The following is a 7,606-nucleotide window of genomic DNA, read 5'->3' as shown; positions in this document are numbered from 1 at the left end:
AAACAACAACTCAAACTTCTGCTTTCAGTGAGGGTTGGAATAAACGAACAACACCCCCCCAAAAAACCCCAAACCTGACAAAAATGTGTTGATTTAATACTTCAGTTGCAAATTTTCACTGAATACAAACAGGAGCATTTCTATTCCTCAGCTGGGCAGCAGGAGGTCACAGACCCATGGCAGAGATGACACTGTGCCCCACCGTGACCCATGGCATCACCCAGCCATGCCCTGATCAGCAAGAAACAGCAAAGATTCGAGGTCTTGCTGTGCAGAAAGAATTTGATCCTAAAAAGTACTGGATGCCACAATATTCTGTTTCTGAAGCACAAGACAATCCAGCAGAGACTGCTTCTCCAGAAAGTGCCCAGAGCCTGCTCCAGCCACGCTGAGCACGGAGTGAGGAGCAGAAGGTTCTTCCCATTTAAATAATTAATGAAGCCTCATTTTGGGGTGCAGCAAATGCCATCACCCCAAATCACACAGTCAGTGAAGCTTCCACACACTATTTTTGTGCCATCAGTTCCCACTTCTGTATGGAAAGAAGGGTTGGAGCCATGCCATGAGTATTGAACCATGGGGTTGTGAATTTTGAACCACGAGGTTGTGGATTTTGAACCACGGGGTTTTGCATGGAGGGTATTTATTCAAGCCAGGTGTCCATCAAGCCTTTCAGGTCCTCTTTTCACCAAAAACGGGGCAAATTATTTCCCTTTTGCTGATAACTGACCTATAGCCATCACATCCACTCCTCATCAACAGCAGCAGGATTCAAACAGAGGATCCAAACTTTTCCGAAGTTTGCTGTAATGGGAACTCCCTGGAAGCAGAGTCAAAGGTGCCACAAGAGATTTTTAAGAAAGGCTCAAATATGGATGTATTTTTAATAACATTTGCTTTAAATTCAAACCACGGAACCTTCGGGCTTGACTTTGGTATTTCGTTTGCACCTTCTTGTAAAATGCTATTTTTCTGTGAACATTGGAAACGTTACATTTAGAAGCGTAAAATACTGTGACAGTATTGTTTTTTATTTATGCAAATGTTGTTTTGTAATTTATATAAGGGACATACACATTGTAGGAAAATGATGTGAAGGTGATGTTCCTGTCAGAACACAGGAAGTTTTCTTTTTCTTTTCAAAAACTCTTTCACATAATAAAAGAAAACTCCACCACCTCTTCCCTACAGGAATCTGAGCCGGTGCCTGATGGCTGAGCAAGCACTGATAATTCATGGAAACCACGAAGCACATGCAGAGTGATGAAAAAAAATATTTATTTTTATATTTCCTGTTGTATATAATAAAATAATAATTTCTAAAAAATGTTTTTTAAATGTAATTCATGGCTCCTCCTCCCCCCTGCATCACCAATACACACGAACATGTGGCAGCACCTGGATTTGATGCCTCTTGAGCACCTGCAGAACATTTTAGATGCTTTTCTGAAATGACTTTACCCTTCTTCTTGCACTGGCGAGAAAAGCCAAGGGACAGGTTTCCCAAGATAATGGGAATTCCTCCAGCTGCAAGAATCCAGCCCATCGCTGTCCTTTCTGGCCCCCGTGGGAGGGGAGCAGGGTGGCCCTGTCCAACCCCCCCAGAGTCACTTCTAGTTCCTGAGGGGAAAAAGCTGTTACATAAAGTGGTGTCAGAAGTTCAGAAATCGTTCAATGAGAGAAACCTCAGGCAGCTGAAGTTTTCCACCCAGAAAATCTCGTGGGTGCAGCAGCGCCTTCCCCTCCTGCCACGGCAACGGGGCTTATTCAAATGAGCATTAATTATCTCTTTTTACGGGAAGTTGATGCAATGGCCGGGGTTGGTGACACGAGACAAATTCAGGGGACACCGCCCTGCCCTCCCCCAGGGCACCTCTGCTCCAGGTGGGATCTGCTGGAGCCACACTGAGGTCTCACAAACCCCTGGTGATGCTGCTACCAACACCTGGAGAATCAAGATACTCCTCAGATTACCAGGAGGTGGATTTTCATGACATGCGTATTTTTTCCATGCCTCTGTATTTTCAGTGTCTCAGGATCCACAAGCTGGACTCAGTGATCCTTGGGAGTCCCTTCCAACTCAGAATATTCTGTGAATCGCTAAAATAATCTGAATAATCTGGTCTGCAGCACTGGAATGGGAACCTATGAATGAGAATGTAACCGAGAATAAAAAACCCCAAACCCCAAAATATCCCCTTTATTCTGCAGGAAGGGTTTCCTTTGATCGCAGCCCTCCCCCAGGGCGTTGTTATCACCGAGCAGCAAAGCACTGAGCTCTCTGCCAGTGCCCTCACCAGGCTGGCTCTGCGCTGAAGTGACAAGCGGCTTTTGGGCACAGAACCAGGTTTAATTCGTGCTGGGCCAAAAGGAAAGCCATTGTGGCAAGGGCGCAGCCTCAGGGGTGGTTTGAGGGATGCCCGGGGAGCTCGAGCTGTTCAGAAGCAGCAGAGAGTGCTCTGGGAGGCACAAGGTGCGTGAGGGCGGCAGGGTCAGGGGGAAGCAGAGCTCTGGGTCTGCTCCGACCCTGCCCCGCTCCCATCGCCCGCCCCACGCTCCCAGCCCGGCACCAGCTGCACAACCTCCCACCGCCCTCGGGCACCGCCTCCTCCCCGGCCGCCGTCCCCGTGAGGAGAGACACAGCTTTTTGGGGCTTCTTGGGAGCGTGCTGAGGCTCAGCGCTGCCCCTGCACGGGAGGCTGGCACGGACAGCGGCGAGCGCAGCCCGCTGGGATCAGAGCCCACCCCCTGCCTGGCCACCAGCCTGAGCCCCCGGTGATCCCCGAGCTCTGGGGCTCATGAATTCCCTGGTTTCGTTCCATGTCGTTGCTGCTCTGAGCCATCCCACGACGGCACCTTTGGGTGTCCCTCCCTGCTGCTTCCCTTTTCACCTCCTCTGCGGGATTTGTGCCCCAGCCTCGGGGGAGGGGACACCCCACAATGCTCAGAATCCCCAGCCACTCCTGCCCCCGAGCTGGGAGCGGGGCCACGTGTCCTCCAACATTTCCAGTGCCCTCTGCATCCTCTGCCATCACCACGAGCCATCCATGGAATCCCAAAGATCTCCTTTCACCATGAAAGGGGCTGATTTACAGCTTCTCTTACCAAAGCAGAATTTTTGTCCCCTCACACATCTTTTACCAGCACTGTTTTATTTGCTGTTTTGTCACATGGTTGCTCAACATCCTGAGCAGAGTCCCCGTTTCTCTGTAACTCTGTAACTCGTTAGGTTTTCCTGCTGGGGTTAAGGCAGCTTTGGCACGTTTTACTGCACTGCTTACTTCCTTTTCACTTTGCTGTTAAACATGAGCCTCAGCCCCAGCTCGTTGGGTGTAAATAAACACACAGAGCACCCCTGGCACTGCTGGACTCTGCTCCTCAGATCTCAATAACCAAAAACAACCTCCAGAGAGTGACCCAAATATGAGCCCACCCCATCGAATACAAAAACAAAAAGCTGAAATCTTGTCAGAGATGTTTTGATAAAGACCATGACCAAAAACAAGCCAGACCCATCAGGGCAGTGCCTGGTTCATGCTGCCAGTTACATCAGGGCAGAGGAGCTGCAGCCTTTGGGGTGATAAACTCTGAGAATTTGATCTACATGATCAACAGCTGTGGCCAAAAATCTGATTTAGAAAAAAAGATTTGGTTATGTAAAGCCATGAGAACAAAATAACGGTGATAAAATGTAGTAATGTCACTGCCTCAGAGGGGAAGGCCTGGTTCAGGTTCCTGCTTCCAGCTCTGTTCCTGCACCTTAGGTCAGACCAAGCCAGTCAGGGCCAGTGTTTGGTCTGGGCTCCGCAGAGGTGCCACCATGAGGTTAAAGGGAGGGGGAGACTGAAGATCCTTGGAGGTCAGGTACCTCCATGGTCACCACGTGGTAGAGCTCCAATCGTCAAGATGATCATTTTTGATGCCATTTTGCTCAAGTTTCCTTCTACTCCCACTTTTTCCCCCCGAATTCAGAGAAGAAAATGAAAAGCCCAAGCAACCAGCAAAGGCAGGATGAACACAATGACATAATCGAGTGCCATAAGGAATTGTGAGCATGAACCACTCAACTCATCTCCCATTTTCCCAGTGGCCCAACAGTGCTGTGAAAAGGGAATATCTTGGTGAGGCTCATGGAGGTCATGGCTTTTACCACCCACAATGTGCAGCTTTGCCTCCGCACTTGTGCTCCCACAGGTCCTAAGGGAAAAAACTTATTTTAAAGATTTTAACCCACCCAAACTCTGGTTTTGGCTGACTTGTTTCCCTCATGTGCTGTCAGATCAGCAGTCCTGTGATCAGTGCCATTATCTGGGACAAATCCACAGTCACAGGACACTGGATATTAAAGGGCACGCGAAAGTCGGCACAGCTCCAGAGAAAGTTCCCAGGAGACCTGAGTGAAACAGAAGCTGAAACTCAGAGAGCTCTGAGGTTCTGGTTGAATGAGAAGTTTCTTATTTAAGTGAATCAACACAAACCATCCAAGCCCACAGCCCAGCCTGTTCCTGCTGCTTAACAGCCTAAAAATCCTAAAGCGGCACCATCCCAAACCCAAAAAGGACAGCAGCACTGGCAACGTTGGTGTCATGCTGCTCTTTGAGTTCCTTCACCCAAAATTTCTCCCTCTGGGCTCATCTGCCCCAGCCCATGAGTCTCTCATGGAACTTCAAATCCCTGGTGAGATCTGGTTCAAATCATCACCGTGCTCTGCCATAAATCCCAGCTCTGCAGCGAGGACACATCTTGCCTTCGAGCACAAGAGGGTTCTGGTTGGTTTTTTCAAAGAAAATATAAATGAAAACACAAAAACTCAAGAAAATAAAATGATATGAAGAAAGCAGAACGAAGAGTTTTGTGGAGGGACACCATCAGCTGCACTGAGAAACAACAAATACTGGGAGTCTGCAAAAGGATAAATGACTATGTTATCCAATACATCTGCAAATGGGATATTTATTGGAGAAACACAAAGTGTTCCTGGTCCAGGAACCTGGTCGAGTGGGAGGTAAACTGGCAGGGGGGTTGGAACTAGATGGGCTTTAAGGTTCCTTCCAACCCAAACCATTCTGGGATTCTAAAGGCTGGGAAGATCTGGAGCTCACTTTTTACTCAGACAGCCACAAATCAAAGGTCTTGATCCAGGGGGAAAACAGAGCCAGCAGGCAGCAATCCTGGGGCAAGCTGTGCTCAGCCACCTCCACCAGTGCAGCTTCACCACGGCAAACCCTTGGAGATGGGCGGGAAGAGAAGGAGCCGTGGCTCTGGAGCATCCTCCAGGGATCCAGCAGTGCCCTGTGACTCCTCACGGGAGCGGTGAGGGGAGCAAGAGGACTCGTCCCCACAGGAAGGCAGCTCACAGTGAGGCACAGATGGATCTGATAAGCACAGAGCCTTCCTGTGCCCCGGGGCTGCTCACGGGTGAGAAGTAGCAGCAGCTCCGCTCACCACGGAAGTGTCAGCCCTGGGTTGTGTGAAAGTCTGATCCTCCTGCCTGTTTGGGGGTTTTTTGTCATGATATGAGGCAAAGCTGTAACTGCTTCCAGCTTCAGGCTGGGTGACAATGCACACTGGTAAAGGAAGTGTGGTCTGAAGTGGGGCTTCTACATCACTCTTATTTAAAAAAAAAGTAAGGCTTAATTAGGGAAAAGGGCTGAGAACATATGACAAAAGCTACGATTCCCAAGGGCAGAGAATCCAAAGTAGTGAATTACTTATCACCAAGTGACCACTGAGATCATCAACCCACAGAACCACACACCCTCCACAGCCCTTCCCTCCCAAGGGATTTTGGGGCACCAGGTGGAAGGCGTAGGTTTATCCACAGAACCATGGAATGGCTTGGGTGGGAAGGGACCTTTAAGGTAATCTCATTCCACTGCCATGAGCAGGGACACCTTCCACTAGCCCAGGTTGCTCCAAACCCATCCAACCTGGCTTTGGACACTGCCAGGGATCCAGGGGCAGCCACAGCTTCTCTGGGCACCCTGTGCCAGGGCCTCCCCACCCTCACAGGGAAGGATTTCTTCCCAATATCCCTCTTAAACCTTCTCCATGCATGGATCTGTTTGTGATGAATCCCACATGCTGACACTCTCTTTCCAGAATAAAAGCACTGGGTTCCACACCAACAAGGGATTTGGTCTGTAGGAAGGAAGTTCCATATTCCAGAATCAGGTGTCCACTCATGGATTTAGCCCACAACAGCTTCGAACATCAACAAGCCCTAGAACGGAACAGCAGCTCAGGAGAACCCAAACATTTCTGCAAGACACAAACCACCATCCACAGTGAGAATGAGCCTGCAGACAGGAAACTCACTTTTGCATCCGTTCAGGTGGAATTCAGGGCTGTCACAGCACAAAAAGAGAGAATACCCATTTAAGTAAACAGAATAGTTGAACTACAAGAAATAATTTCCTTGGGAGGTGGAGTGGTGGGTAGAAAGCCTCTAATTACTCTCAAGACAGGAAATACACCCATCCTATTGCCTAGGTAATAACACAAATATATACTCATAATGTAGAAATAATGTTAATGCAATAATGTCACTGTAATTATCCGTATCGTAATTATTTTGGTGGCAGCCTGGAAGCTTCAATCAGTGCTGGCATTTGGGTTCTGTGCCACAGCTGGCAGCAGAGCCATCCCCCACCCGGCCTGGAATGAGGACAGGCAAAGCAGCTTTAATCCCTCCAAGCCTGACCTCGAGCTCAGCCCTCCCAGGGGGGTAATTCACATACGAAGTGGAGGGTTTGGGGGCTGCACCCCATTTATCTGGTCCTGCACAGCTCTGCTGAGGCCCCACCTGCAGTGCTGTGTCCAGTGCTGGTGTCCCCAACATCAGAAGGACAGGGAGCTGCTGGAATGAGTCCAGAGGAGGCCAAGTTGTTAAGCGGACTGCAGCACGTCCCCTGTGGAGACAGGCTGGGAGAGCTGGGGCTGCTCAGCCTACAGAAAAGAAGGTTCTGGAGGAAGAGACCTTCCAGTGTCTGAGGGACTACAAGGAGGCTGGAGAGGGACTGTTCATCAGGAAGTAGTGACAGGACACTGTTGGGTTCACACTGAGAGATGGGAAATTCAGATATACCAAAGAAATTCTTCCCTGGCACAGGGTGCCCAGAGCAGCTGTGGCTGCCCCTGGATCCCTGGAAGTGTCCAAGGCCAGGTTGGACGGGGCTTGGAGCAACCTGGGATAGGGAAGATGTCCCTGCCCATGGCAGGGGGTGGCACTGGATGGGCTTTAAGGTCCCTTGCAACCCAAACATCCTGGGATTCTGGGACACGAGTTCTCCTCAGGGCCGGGCTGTTCAGTGCTGAGATTTCAGCCATCACTGACCCCAGACTCTGCTGAGCACAGCTGGATTTTGGGGAGTTTTCCCGAGAACTAATCAAGTCCACAGGAGCCAGCCCAGTCTTGCTGGAGTCCCAGCAGGCTCTTTGCTCCCCAGACCCCTGCACAGACCCTGGGAGTGCTGCTGTGGGTGGGAGGCGACAGTTTCTCACTGCCACACCGAGCACAGCCGTGCTGCAACAGGCTGCAGCACAGAGCTGAGCTTACGGCCAGAAAAGCCTGGTTAAGACAAGCAGTTTATCAAGTCTGAGGTGC

Source organism: Corvus moneduloides, chromosome 14 (genome assembly GCF_009650955.1).
Source record: "Corvus moneduloides isolate bCorMon1 chromosome 14, bCorMon1.pri, whole genome shotgun sequence".
In the NCBI taxonomy this organism is placed as follows: domain Eukaryota; kingdom Metazoa; phylum Chordata; class Aves; order Passeriformes; family Corvidae; genus Corvus; species Corvus moneduloides.
The sequence above is the reverse complement of the archived record's forward strand: the minus strand, read 5'-3'. Positions refer to the sequence as shown.